The sequence below is a fragment of the Garra rufa genome, chromosome 7 (genome assembly GCF_049309525.1).
Source record: "Garra rufa chromosome 7, GarRuf1.0, whole genome shotgun sequence".
NCBI lineage: Eukaryota > Metazoa > Chordata > Actinopteri > Cypriniformes > Cyprinidae > Garra > Garra rufa.
Genome location: NC_133367.1, coordinates 14,863,753 through 14,877,366, shown reverse-complemented (window position 1 = coordinate 14,877,366; position 13,614 = coordinate 14,863,753).

The following is a 13,614-nucleotide window of genomic DNA, read 5'->3' as shown; positions in this document are numbered from 1 at the left end:
AGTCATAAGGTTAAATTTGACAAAACTGAGATTTATACATCATATGAAAGCTCAGTAAATAAGCTTTCTATTGATGTATGGTTTGTTGGGATAGGACAATATTTGGAGGTACATCTGAGATACATCTATTTGAAATCAGAAATCTGAGGATGCAAAAAAATCTAAAAGACTGAGAAAATCACCTTTAAAGTTGTCCAAATTAGGTTCTTAACAAAGCATATTACAAATCAAAAATTACATTTTGATATGTTTACAGAAGGAATTCTACAAAAAATCTTCATGGAACATGAACTTTACTTAATTTCTTAATGATTTTTGGCATAAAAGAAAAATCAAAAATTTTGACCCAAATTTTGCAATGTATTTTTGGCTATTGCTAAAAATATACCCCAGCGACTTAAGACTGGTTTTGTGGTCCAGGGTCACACACACACACACACACACACACACACATATATATATATATATATATATATACACGTTGATGCCTCATTAGCAACTGTTTCTATGGTCCGTTATACGTAAGTCGTCCGCCATTTTACTGCGGCCTACTTGCCTTCATTCACCCATAGATCTATGTAACTGACCATTATAATCACTGAATATTCGAAATGCCACAGTCCTGCACAGCCGTTAGTCTACAAACCAACTATATGTTGAATGACATCAAGTGGACCGTTCCAATATGGCGGACGCATGAACGTGTTTGGACCGGTCCAATGAGGCATCTATGTATATGTATCTATGGTTTAAAAATAAATAAATAAATAAATAAAGTCCCATGATATTATCATCACTATTATTAATTCATTTTTTTAGAGTTATATTTATTGGGTCACACTATGTGCAGCACAAGCCGGACCGAACCAATTTTCAATTCTTATGAGAACCAGGCTAAAAACTTCTGCGCACCCCTGAATATAACCATCTGCCATAAAAACACACATGCTTGATAAATACTCATTCTGAGTGGAAAAAATAAATGTCTTGCTTTGCAAAAGTTTGTCAAGTTTTAAAACTGAAAATACACACCAGTGACCACACCCATGTGAGGAATGACATTTGGAGACCACGTCCTCTGTGGTCACAACCACTGCACTTTATGAGTTCGAACAACGCACAAGCTTGCTGAGTTCATAACGTCTGCATTTTCCAGGAAGATTCCAAACAAAATACAATCTGAATCCAGTAAAGATTCTGCATTTTATAAATCTCTTGTGGTGTTCCACTTCGTATAAATTCATCTGCTAAATGACTAAACGTGTTTGTAAAGGTCTTCAAGGAGTGTTAGGAGAAACCACTGACTGCACGTATATCAACCTTTGAATAACACATCCAGAGCTGATATCCGTATACATCTCATACTTGGCATTTCTGCAGTGTGTGAGGCAAAATAAAACTGCTTACATTAAAACACTCATCGTAGGATGTCACAACATTCAAATCCAATCATCACGCTCTCAGGTTGTGACTAACTTTTTTATAGCTTTCAACAGCTGTTGTGCTTTCTTGTGATTTATTTCCTTCAACAAGCTGATTTTACATTTCATCAGTGGTATTTAGGACTAGTAGATGCTTTTAAATGATAAAAAACATTCTAAACTAGTTAAAAAAAAGTTAATGCAATGTAAGAAACTGAGGAAAAGGCAACTGTCAAACTGGAGTAATGCAACACTTCAGTGTTCCAGGTCAACATGCCACAGTGGAAATAGGGATATGGATTCTGTGACGTTGCATGAGGACAAGCCCCTGGGTATTTCCCTGATCCGGGCCTCTTTTTTCTAGATGAAAGACCGAGCACTGAAATAGCTCCTCATGTGCCTGCCAACTCACTGTCAAAGCCAATAATTAAATGTCATCTTTATAATGCAAATGAGTCCAGGGCTGAAAGCCAGAAGTTATTGGTGTGTCTGTAAAATGACTTCGAACCGAACCAAAATACTGGTATGGCTCTACAAATACATGTCAAAGGGGATGTTTTTTTTTAAAAATCTGGAGAAAGAGAAACAAATCTGAAGGTTAAGACAGCATTCGAGTCAATCCTAATTAACTCACTAGTGTTCATTGCCCTAATACTATTACAAAACACTGTCAAATGTGACCCTGGACCCCATATTTGTAGCAATAGCCAAAAATACATTGTATGGGTCAAAATGATATTTTTTTTATTTTGTGCCAAAATTATGCCAATCATTAGGATATCAAGTAAAGATCTTGTTCCATGAAAATGTGTTTTAAATGTCCTACCATAAGTATATCAAAACTTAATTTCTCATTAGAAATATGTATTGCTAAGAACTTCATTTGGACAATTTTAAAGGCACACTCAAATACTTGTATCTCGGCCAAATATTGTCATATCCTAACAAATCCAATCATCAATAGAAAGCTTACCTATTCAGCTATATGGAGATGATTAAAAAAACTGACCCTTATGAGGTCCAGGGTCACAAATAAGAGTAAAAAGATGCATTTCAGTTCTCCAAATTTTTTTGCCAATTATGGTCCTTAGTTGTACATTAATTAAATAAGTCACATTCACAGGAACAACTTGTGTGAAACAACTTTTGAAAAATTATTTTAAAAATGCATGACTTTTTTTTTTTTTTTTTCACTAAACATTGCATTTTGTTTCATCACTCAAGCTGCTTGTTTATGTAAGTGTGCTTTTTTTCCCCCCCAGGGGACTATTGACAACTGTATACATCATTTTAATCAAAAATCTCAAAAGTGCTGTTAGTGTCTTTGTGTAAAACCTTTTAATAAACAATCAATGTCGTAATGTGCCTGAATTAGGAGTGACAGCTGATGACTAGTGCACCTACTAAGTATACAAACATAACACAGTAAAATGTGACCCTGGAACACAAAACCAGTCTTCAGTAGCACAGGTATATTTTTCTAGCAGCAACAGTCAAAAATAGATTGTATGGTTCAAAATGATACACTTTTCTTTTATGCGAAAAATCATTAGGATATTAACTAAAGATCTTGTTCCTTGAAAATATTTAGTAAATTTGCTACTGTAAATATATCAAAACTTTACTTTTGATTAGGAAAATGCATTGCTAATAACTTCATTTGGACAAATTTAAAGGCAATTTTCTCAGTATTCAGATATTTCTGATTTTCAAATAGTTGTATATCGGACAAATACTGTCCTATTCTAACAAACCATACATCAATGGAAAGACAATTTAGTCAGCTTTGTATAAATTGAAAATGACTGGTACTTGTAGTCCAGGGTCACAAATGTTTCAAAGGATAATTAGAGCACTGGGCAAAACAAGGCAATTGCACAACTAAAACTTGGCAGGTATTGTGACCTTCCAAACGAGCAGACTCTCATCTTATTTACCTTCCATGACAATAGCAGGACATTCATAATAGCCAGCAGCGGACACGGCCCGTTCTCATTCTGTGTGATTATAGGTGTGTTCTCCTCCTTCCACTTTATCCACTTGATGTGGTACAACGACTGACCGGTAACCCTGTCTTTGGGGCAGGGGATTTTCGTTCCCTCAGCCCGTATTCACCTTGAATAGCCAAACCTAGACCCTTGTCCTCCAGTCCTTCGTTGATGAGGTCTGAACTCGGGCAAGAGTTGAGATTGGAGAAGGACTCTAGTGAATCAAAGCTGCGGGACTCTCCTGCGATGCTGGGCTCACTCCCACTCGGAGGACCCTTGGAAACGGTGTGATCGTTGGAATTCGAGCTGGCAGATTTTGCTTTCTCCAAACACACATAAGCAGACTCAGGGGCGGACTGGCCATCTGGCAATTCTGGCAAATGCCAGAAGGGCCGGACCATTTTTTTAAATGTGGGTCGCACTTTTTTTTTTTTTTTTGTAATACGTATTGTTTTTACATGCAGGCAGCTCTTATCTCTTGCAAGATGTGAATATTATGATGATGATGATGATGATGATGATGATAGTAATAATAATAATAGTAATAATAATAATAATAATAAATGTTAAGCATTTGGCCCAGTCGGCGACGGCCGGCTGGTTTCGAGATGGGTCGACCCAATCCGACCCAATCAGAGGTTACCCGTAACGCGGATGTAATCAAAATCTGGCAAGAATGTCAAACAGTTAGTGCAACACAAGCTAATTGTCAATGATGGACCGTAAAAAAAAGAAAAGCCGGTCCCGAAAATCAGACGCGGCCAAATGCATAAAATTAACTGAAATATTCTCGAAAGGTTTAAATTCGGCTGCTGCATCGGAGGACAGTAGCGCGGTAGAGGAGGTAAGAAGAAAACAGAAAAATATACTTCTAAGTCATTGTACTAAAATATACATTCACGCTACTTCTGACAGTTTTTGACAGTAACCTACACTGTGTTTAACAGTTGTAAGCTTAGCGTAGAACTCCCGTACATTTTAAAATGTCATTATCAGCAGATCACGTGGGATTTAGGATATACAGACTGCTGTATGCTACTAGCAATATAGTCTAACATGCAAAAGAACCTATAGCTATAGCCATAGTACTGTAGGCATTTGTAATGAACTCTGAATACATAGCTAGTCTTTAAAGTAAAACATTAAATACATGCATAAGTTACAGTATGTAATTAATCCTTAGGTAGGGTGGAACATAGACTTCTATTACAGGCAATAGTGTAATATAGCTATGCAAGTATAAGTGTACAGTGTAAGTACAGTGTAAAATGAGAAATTGGCTTGCTTATGTTCTCCCATGACTGAATCGTGTGTTCATCTATTCAAAAATAGAATGTTTCTGGACCCAGTGCAGCTACTGTAGCTCAGCTACTGCAGCAGAGTCAGGTATCAAGGAGGTAGGAAGACAGCAATGAGAGAGAAACACCGTGAGAGACCAGCAAGAAGCATGGACACAATGACAGAGGAACAAGTATAATCACAGACAGCCATACAAACATATTAAAATTGCAGAGTTACAGAGTTAAAATGGATGAGAAGATGTAGAATCAGACAGACAGTGTGTACAGTGGTGGCCAAAAGTTTTGAGAACTACATAAATATTGGAAATTGGAAAAGTTGCTGCTTAAGTTTTTATAATAGCAGTTTACATATACTCCAGAATGTTATGAAGAGTGATCATATGAATTGCATAGTCCTTCTTTGCCATGAAAATTAACTTAATCTCGAAAAAACTTTCCACTGCATTGTTAAGAAGGCTTCAGGGCATCCAAGAAAGTCCAGCAAGCGCCAGGATCGTCTCCTAAAGAGGATTCAGCTGCGGGATCGGAGTGCCACCAGTGCAGAATGGCAGCAGGCAGGTGACCAAAACGTTGACATTTTGGGTCCATGGCCTGGAAACTCTTGTGGTTAAACAAAAACCACAAATTCTGACAAACTCCAAGAAGTGATTATGAAAGAATGGGTTGCTATCAGTCAGGATTTGGCCCAGAAGTTGATTGAGAGAATGCCCAGTCCAATTGCAGAGGTCCTGAAAAAGAAGGGCCAACACTGCAAATACTGACTCTTTGCATAAATGTCATGTAATTGTCGATAAAAGCCTTTAAAACTAATGAAGTGCTTGTAATTATATTTCAGTACAACACAGAAACAACTGAAACAAAGATCTAAAAGCAGTTTAGCAGCAAACTTTGTGAAAACTAATATTTGTGTCATTCTCAAAACTTTTGGTCACGACTGTACTATGTCAAGAAACAAGGAGAAGCCAACATATAGACAGTGGCAATAAAGAACAACACTGCAGAGAATGACATATATAGTGCTGCATGTCCATTTGTGTGTAAAGGTGTGTGTGTGTGTGTGTGTGTGTGTGTGTGTGTGTGTGTACCTGGTATTCATCACGTTGTGGGGACCAAATGTCCCCACAAGGATAGGAATACCAGTAGATTTTGACCTTGTGGGGACATTTCTCAGGTCCCCATGAGGAAACAGGCTTATAAATCATGCACAATGAGTTTTTTTGATGAAGTAAACGTATGCACAATCTCCTGTGAGGGCTAGGTTTAGGTGTAGGGTAGGTGTAGGGCCATAGAAAGTACGGTTTGTACAGTATAAAAATCATTACGCCTATGGAATGTCCCCATAAAACATGTAAACCCAACATGTGTGTCATACTCCTATCATAAGTAATAGTAGACAAACGGCATAAACAGACGCGGACTCTACAAGATTCACAGAATATTTTTAATTGAGTTTTTACTGTATGTATACATTTGTTATAAATGGGTTGTTTTTGTTCCAGTCACATACATTAAATGTTTAAATATCTATTACATATGGTACTGCTTATATTATTTCATCATCTGTACACCAATATAAGTAGTGAATGTGCGTGTCCATGGGTGGGGCTGTGTTGGTGTGGTAATGTGGGCTGGTGTGGCTACAGTGCCAGGGTTGAATTTTTGTCCCAGTCCGCCCCTGGCAGGGTGTAGCATTAGCACCGCTAGCACTTGCACAAGTACTCAAAGTCTCTCTCTTCTCGCAGACATCTTTCATTCCGCCGACTGTTTTGATATCCGCGGGCTCTGCGGGGATAGTGGTGCACAGGACACTTCCTCCTGCATCTCGGTGAGGGTTTGCATTCTTCTCCATTTCGCTGAACGCATCGACGACAACCTTTAACTAGATGGCAAGCTCCAGTCTCAGCTCCGACGACGCCATGACATCTCCACCTCTGACGTCACCCCTTCATAGACACTTATTTACCGAGTCCGACTCATAGACTGTAAAAAAGATGGACAACGCGTTTCCGCTTTTTTCCACTATAGAAAAGTGAAGCCAAAACAGCTCAATATGGCCGCTACCATCTTGGGGGAAGTTACGTCATTTGGAGCCAGAGCATGCGCAGTAGAGGTTTGTTTGGAGCCAGAGCATGCGCAGTAGTGTCGTGAGGCGGAGCCGCGGTGTCAAAGTCCCGCCCAAACTCCCGCAGACCCAATCGCACGATCACAATCATGACACCACACCCCGTTTTTATAGCATCAAATAACTACTTAAAAGCAAACTTATTAGAAAAACGAACACCTGAGCATGAATCAGCATTATAAGAACTACCTCACACGATGGAAATCACCTTTGGAAAAAAATTATTTGCCGTGTAATTCGATTATTTAGTTTGGCTCACGTCCCATTAGATTACATGGAGAGGGCGGGGTTTATGACCTATACTGCAGCCAGCCACCGGGGGGCGATCGAAAACTTTTGGCTTCACTTTTCAGGTCCGAATATACACAACCGCTGACTGTATGTGTAATTTTACTAGCAACTTAAAGGGATAGTTCAGACAAACGTAAGAATTATGTCATCGTTTACTCGCCCGGTTTTTTTGTTGTTGTTCCGAACCTGCATGACTTTACCTTACGTTAAGCAAAGGAGATGGCAGGCAGACCGTTAGACTAACTGTCTGAGGAAAAGAAAGTGAATGGAGAATGAGCCTGGCATTCTGCCCAGGGCCGCTGCTGGCCAAATGGGTGCCCTAAGCAAAAATTTACTTTTGTGCCCCCTCCCCCAAATATTACGGAAGTAAAAATAAATAAAATAATAAAAAAAAAACACCTACTATAGGGGCCAAAATAGAACTTTATTCAAATAAAAGTAATTACACAAATAAATTGTATCATTTATAAATTACAATTGTATCTCTACAGCAAAAAAAAAATAAATTACACTTTAAATAAAACTTTTAAAAATGTGAAATCTTAATAAAATAAACAATAATAAACTGAAATAAAATCAACACTGTCATCTGCTGGAGCTTTCCAAAGTTCAAAATTTACAATAAAGCAGACTGACAATAAAGCAGACAAGGGTTATGATGTCCACATATTTGTTGAGGAAATGATAAGAAAGATTATGTGGATATTTTAAACGTTCGGTCAATATTAAACAAGGAATTTGATCATCATGTAAGTGTAACAACTGCATTTGGTGCCCTTTTCAGGCATTTCTATTAAAATTGTAATGTAAACTGTTAATTTTGTATTAGATTATGTATTTTAACACTGTTATTTAATAACACCATATGGTCATTATTAATCAATAATCATAATTGCCTCTGTGTTTTAATATAATGAATTTTAAGTCACTGTGTTTACTTAGATCTGCTTGTATTCATATTAAGAAAGATGCGTTAGTCGTGAAATTATTACCGACATTAAAACACATTATTAACGTTGACAGAATAAAATAAAGTTTCACAGGATTATGAACGCACCTGAAAGTGATGCACGGGCTTCATCTTGGGCTTTTTTTTTTCTTTCGTTTCTCGGCGCCGGACTGTTAATAGGTGCGTTCGACTTCATGCGGCGCCGAAAGAAATCGGCTGCCGCCTTACAAAACAATGCATTCTGGTAAGATCATTTGTCCGACTTTGATCGGCGCTGCAGCCGCCTTTCGATCACGTGTGCCATCAAAGTAACGTGAGAGCAAAACGAGAGCAGTCGCAGAGGTCAGGCGCTGCAGCTGCTTAAAACCGACTGCGAAAGCCTTGATGACGACACAATTTATTCTCATTGGTCAGATTATGTGATGACAAGCACGACGTGTGCTGCGTGTTTTTCTTAAAAAAGTTCAGGTGTGTAATCAATCTTTATATCGAATATCTGATATTCAAACAAAACATTATTGATAAAAATGAAGACTAGGCGACAGGGGCGGATCTAGAAAATTATTCATGGGGTGGCAAGGGGGTGGCATTAAAATTATGAGGGGTGGCAACACTAAAGCAAGCATCCTTGCATGTTTTTTTGTGGATTCAAGGAACGCTATTCTTATTCGGTGTATACACTAGGGTGCACATTTTTACATTGTCATATAAATATGAAATAAAGGCTGATGTGTGATTGACTTGAACCTGATATCTGGATTGGAAAGTCAGATAAATGAAATGAGATAGTACGGTATATTTAACTTATCTTTGTTGAGTTCTATGCAAACCTGTAGCAAGTTTACAGTAAGTCTATGCCAAGTTTAATTTACAAAGCATGACAAACAATGCAGACTGCATATGGATACAAAGTCTCAGTGGATCAAGTTTCCTTAAGTCAAAAACACATAATAAATATACACATTTAAATCACCAACAAATATCTTCAAAATGAATAAAATAAATCACAGTATTCAGTGCAACAAGAGCAACAAAATGATTCAAATATCTTGGATGAGACATAAAAACAAATTCAATAATTTTAGTGCAAGTAAAGCAACAAAAGTCCCTTTAAGTCCAAGTATCTCTTCTTTTTTAACAAACCAACAAATTTGCATGGACCGAAAACTAAATAACAAATTTTGGTGTAACAAGGTTATGACCAGCAGTTTATTAAACCATTCACAAACAGCTTTGGTGCACATGTGTACAGTTGCAGACATATTGTTGTAGACATTACAGTTGTCAGGGTTCTTACACCTTTTCCAAAGTAAAATTCAAGCACTTTCCAAGCATTTTCAAGGTGCATTTTCAAGATTTTCCAGCACTGTGGTAAATTACATGTTCACATACATGAGTTCTTCATTTTAAAACAGATGTTGTGCTATTAAAAAACAACTGTCTGGATTGAATACAACATTGCCTAATATAAATAGCCAACATACAGTATACAAATTATATAATTTTAAATATTTAATTAATATAATTTACAGAGTATCTGCAGTATTTTTGTTTTTTATTTTTTAAGACCTGCACAAATAAAAGTAATACTGTATGAGTGGGGTAGGGCAATGTCTATGGTAACATATTAATGACTGGTATTAAATGAATGTAAAAAAAAAAAAACATGATACTAAACTAAAATTCTAAAACTTGCAGTTCAAAAACAAGTTTTTCACAAATACATTTCACATTTCAGCCTAAAAGTACTAAAGGTAGTCAAAAAGAAGCTATAAAATTAATAATAACATTAATTTAACTAGCCCAAATAAAAAAGACAATATTTTTAAATATAGAAAATCAGATTGTCACAGTTCTGTCAGTTCATGTCTTTGGTTTATCCCATTTGTTTTCCCCCCGTTGATCTGTGTCATTTGGTTTAGCCCTCATCATTATTTCTAGCACCTGTCCTTGTATCATTAGTCATCTGTATCACCTGTGTCTGTTGATTAGTGTGTCTTTAAAAGTCTATCTGTTTTATGAGTTCACCGTCGGTCTTTGTTCATGTTATATGTTACTCGTGTGAGGACTATCATCTGTGTTCCTGCCTGTTCCTGCCTTGTTCATCTTTGAGAATTATATTAAAATAGTGTTTATTGTGTATATCGTCTCGTCTCGTCTCATCCTGCACGTCAAACCGTAACACAGATAGGAGTCTAAATGTCAATCAAAAATATTTTCAATACACAAACAAACAAATATGAAGGAATAAATTTTTTTCACTATTTACAGTGCATCTGCAGAATTTTTAAATATCAATTTAGGGCAATGTATGGCCTTTTTAACAGCTGCACAAGTAAAATGAACACAGTATGAGTGGGGTTGGACAATGTACGGTAACATATTAAGCCATAAAATGACACAAAAACAAAACGTCTTATACAATGGCATTTCAGCCTTTATACCATTAAAAGGGATAAATCAAGTATATAATTGATTATATTTATTTAAAACATAAATATTACTGTCTTAATTGTTTAGATTTTTAGAAAGCACATTAACTTGTTTCACATTTACAACTCTGTGTTTGCTGCATAAAAACGTGGGTCGATGTTTGCAATAATCTGACTATAAACATCTGAACATTTGCAAATTCATTCTTTGTCACGAGGGGGCGCTTTAAGAGCGCTGAAACATTACGGTTTCCCTAGTAACGGCTGTACACAAAGCAGCCTTAACGCAGTTTTATCAGGCATGAAATGAAAATGCAAACGACACGTTTCTGAGGACAGTGGGTTCCCTTCAGATATATTTATATAAAGACATCCGTGCCGCGTTTTGACTTTGAAATGTGCAGCGTGCATATTTTTTTCAGTGACATCATTGCCTTTTTAAGTTTTATCCAGTCCTATCGCGATTCTCCTCTTTCCGTCCCCAACTGTAAGACCTCTTAAAATTATAATTAAGCATTTTCTTATTCTATTCAACATATTTAAAACTTTTTATGGCTTTAAATTTGATACAACTAAATTGAGGAGTTTTTAAGAACCCGCAGGAGCCCTCTACTTTACTACAGTCCGTCGGGGAGGCCGGTGAAATATTTTGGTTGCCATAACGTACATGAAAACACAATAGCCCCTGGACGTCAGGCTGGCGATTTTGCGAGCCAGGGGTTCTTGTTTTAAACATAATTCGTATATGTCGTTTTCAAGCCATCGCGGACTGATGCGACAACCTCCCGGCATGTTTTCGCGTGATCGCTTGGCTTCTGACTTGCTCTTCCAGGTGTCCGTCCTTGGTTTCCAGGGCGACGCTGATAGATGACTGGGACACTCGTCACACTATACGCTATTTTTATGTCATCAAAATACGGAGTCGCTGCTGTAAATCGGTCGAGGAAACTCTTTTATTTTTAGAACACTAGGACACTAGTGCTGGGGTGGCAAATGGGGTGGCAAGGCTTTTTCTTAGGGTGGCAATTGCCACCCCGTGCCACCCCGGTAGATCCGCCCCTGCTAGGCGATATGGTAAATATATATTCTTATTGTATAAGAGTTAAAAAAAACAAAAAAAAAAACTGGTCAACCAGAGGCCGTTTTTTAATGGATGTTGTGAAAGGCTTCACTACACTGAATAAACTGCTTATAAAAATTGAAAAATGTCCTATAGCTAACTACAAAACCAAGATACAAATAATAAGCGTCATATTTCATTACATTAAAGTAACTCACATACTTGATATGACGAACAAAAAAGCAAAACAATTGTAGCATATAGAATAATTAACAGGGTAACTTTTTTCTTTTATTTATTTATCTTATGTAGTTTCATTTCTTCTTTTTCTTTATTCCTTTTTTTTTTGTGTATGTTTGAAATACAGTCTCATCGTCTAAGTGTCCGACTTGACTGCCGTCTCTTTACTCCTCCCCCGACTGCAAGCGGCTGCTCTCGCCAGCCGGCGGCAGGCTAGTGTAGTGCATCTCGAACGCACCTAGTGTCTCTTTCCAGGACCATATTGTGCCGTAAACAGAGGTGAGGGAGCGTCATGGCGCAGATGCTGCGCGTCATCACGTGTGCTTACTAGCCTACTCTGCGCTCACCGTAAAATGCAATATATACGTTTATATTTTTATATTTTTGTTTATTTGTATATGTATATTATTAATATTGTAGCGTTCACTACTAATGAAGCAGGCGTTCTCAGTTGCTCTGTAACTTTATTAACGAAATAAAAGAGGTTACTGTTCTGGCCGTAACCCACGCCGTACAACAGAACACACAAAACTAGAACAACGCTCTCTGTCTCAGCACTCTCTGAACCTTCCAGCTCACTCTAGCTGACCTTCCCCCAGCGGTGGTTACCCCCGCCCCTTAAAGTGAACGGGGACTAATAGCTGTACCCAGACATTGCTAAATGAACATATCCGAACATCCTAACATAACTAATGTCCTTCACATTGTAACAACATCACACTGCCCCCCCTTTTAAAAAGAAGAACCCTCGTCCACGAGGGGGCAAACAAAGTCTTTAAAGTGCCCAGGCGGGCGCCTTTGCCTCTTAGGCCGTACAACCGGCTGGGGATCTGAGCCCGTTAGGAAATGGGGGGTAGGAACATGGGACAGGGGTGAAAGTCCAAGAGAATTGGCTGGTTGTGGGGTGTTTGAGGAAAGGGGTTCCTGAACAACTGGTGTGTGGGGCTCGGGCATGGGGTCAATGTCTGTGTTGTTTTGTGAGGCCAGGGGTTTGGGCTTCCTATTGGGAAGGGAAATGGTCAGGTTACCTCTGTACGGGGCTAGCCTGTCTCTATGCAGAGCCACCTTCCTGCCTCTAGGTGGCATCAGGACCCTATACACTACCTCTCCCACCCTCTCTAGAACCAGGCAGGGTCCCACCCAATGGCAGTCCAGCTTGGGGGAGCGTCCTCTCTTCTTTGTCGGGCTGTACACCCAGACCGACTCGCCGGTCTCAAAACTCCTCCCTTTGCTCCTGACATCATAGTTCCTTTTCTGTCTCACACCGGCCTTTCCCAGCTGATCCCTGGCAAACGCATGGGCTGTTTCCATTCGATCCTGCAGCTGCCTTGCATACTCTGGTCCGGGTGGCACAGCTGGTGAGTCTGGGGGTTTACCGAACATTAACTCAGGGGGGGTCCGAAGCTCACGCCCCAACATAAGCAGAGCGGGGGTGCACAAGGTGGAGTCCTGTACGGCTGATCTGTAAGCCATTAGAATGAATGGAAGGTGAGTGTCCCAGTCCCGTTGATGGTCGGCTGTAAGTATTGCTAGTTGCTGAGCCAGGGTCCTGTTAAATCTTTCCACAAGGCCATCGCTTTGTGGGTGCAATGGTGTTGTGCGTGTTTTCTGCATGCCAAGCCGTTCACACAGGGCTGCAAACAGCTTGGATTCAAAATTCCTTCCCTGATCGCTATGAATAACCTCAGCCATACCAAACCTGCTGAACATCCCCTCCACCAGTGCGTCAGACACTGTCTCCGCCTCCTGGTTTGGTATAGCGTAGGCCTCAGGCCACTTTGTAAAATAGTCCATAGCAGCGAGTACGAAC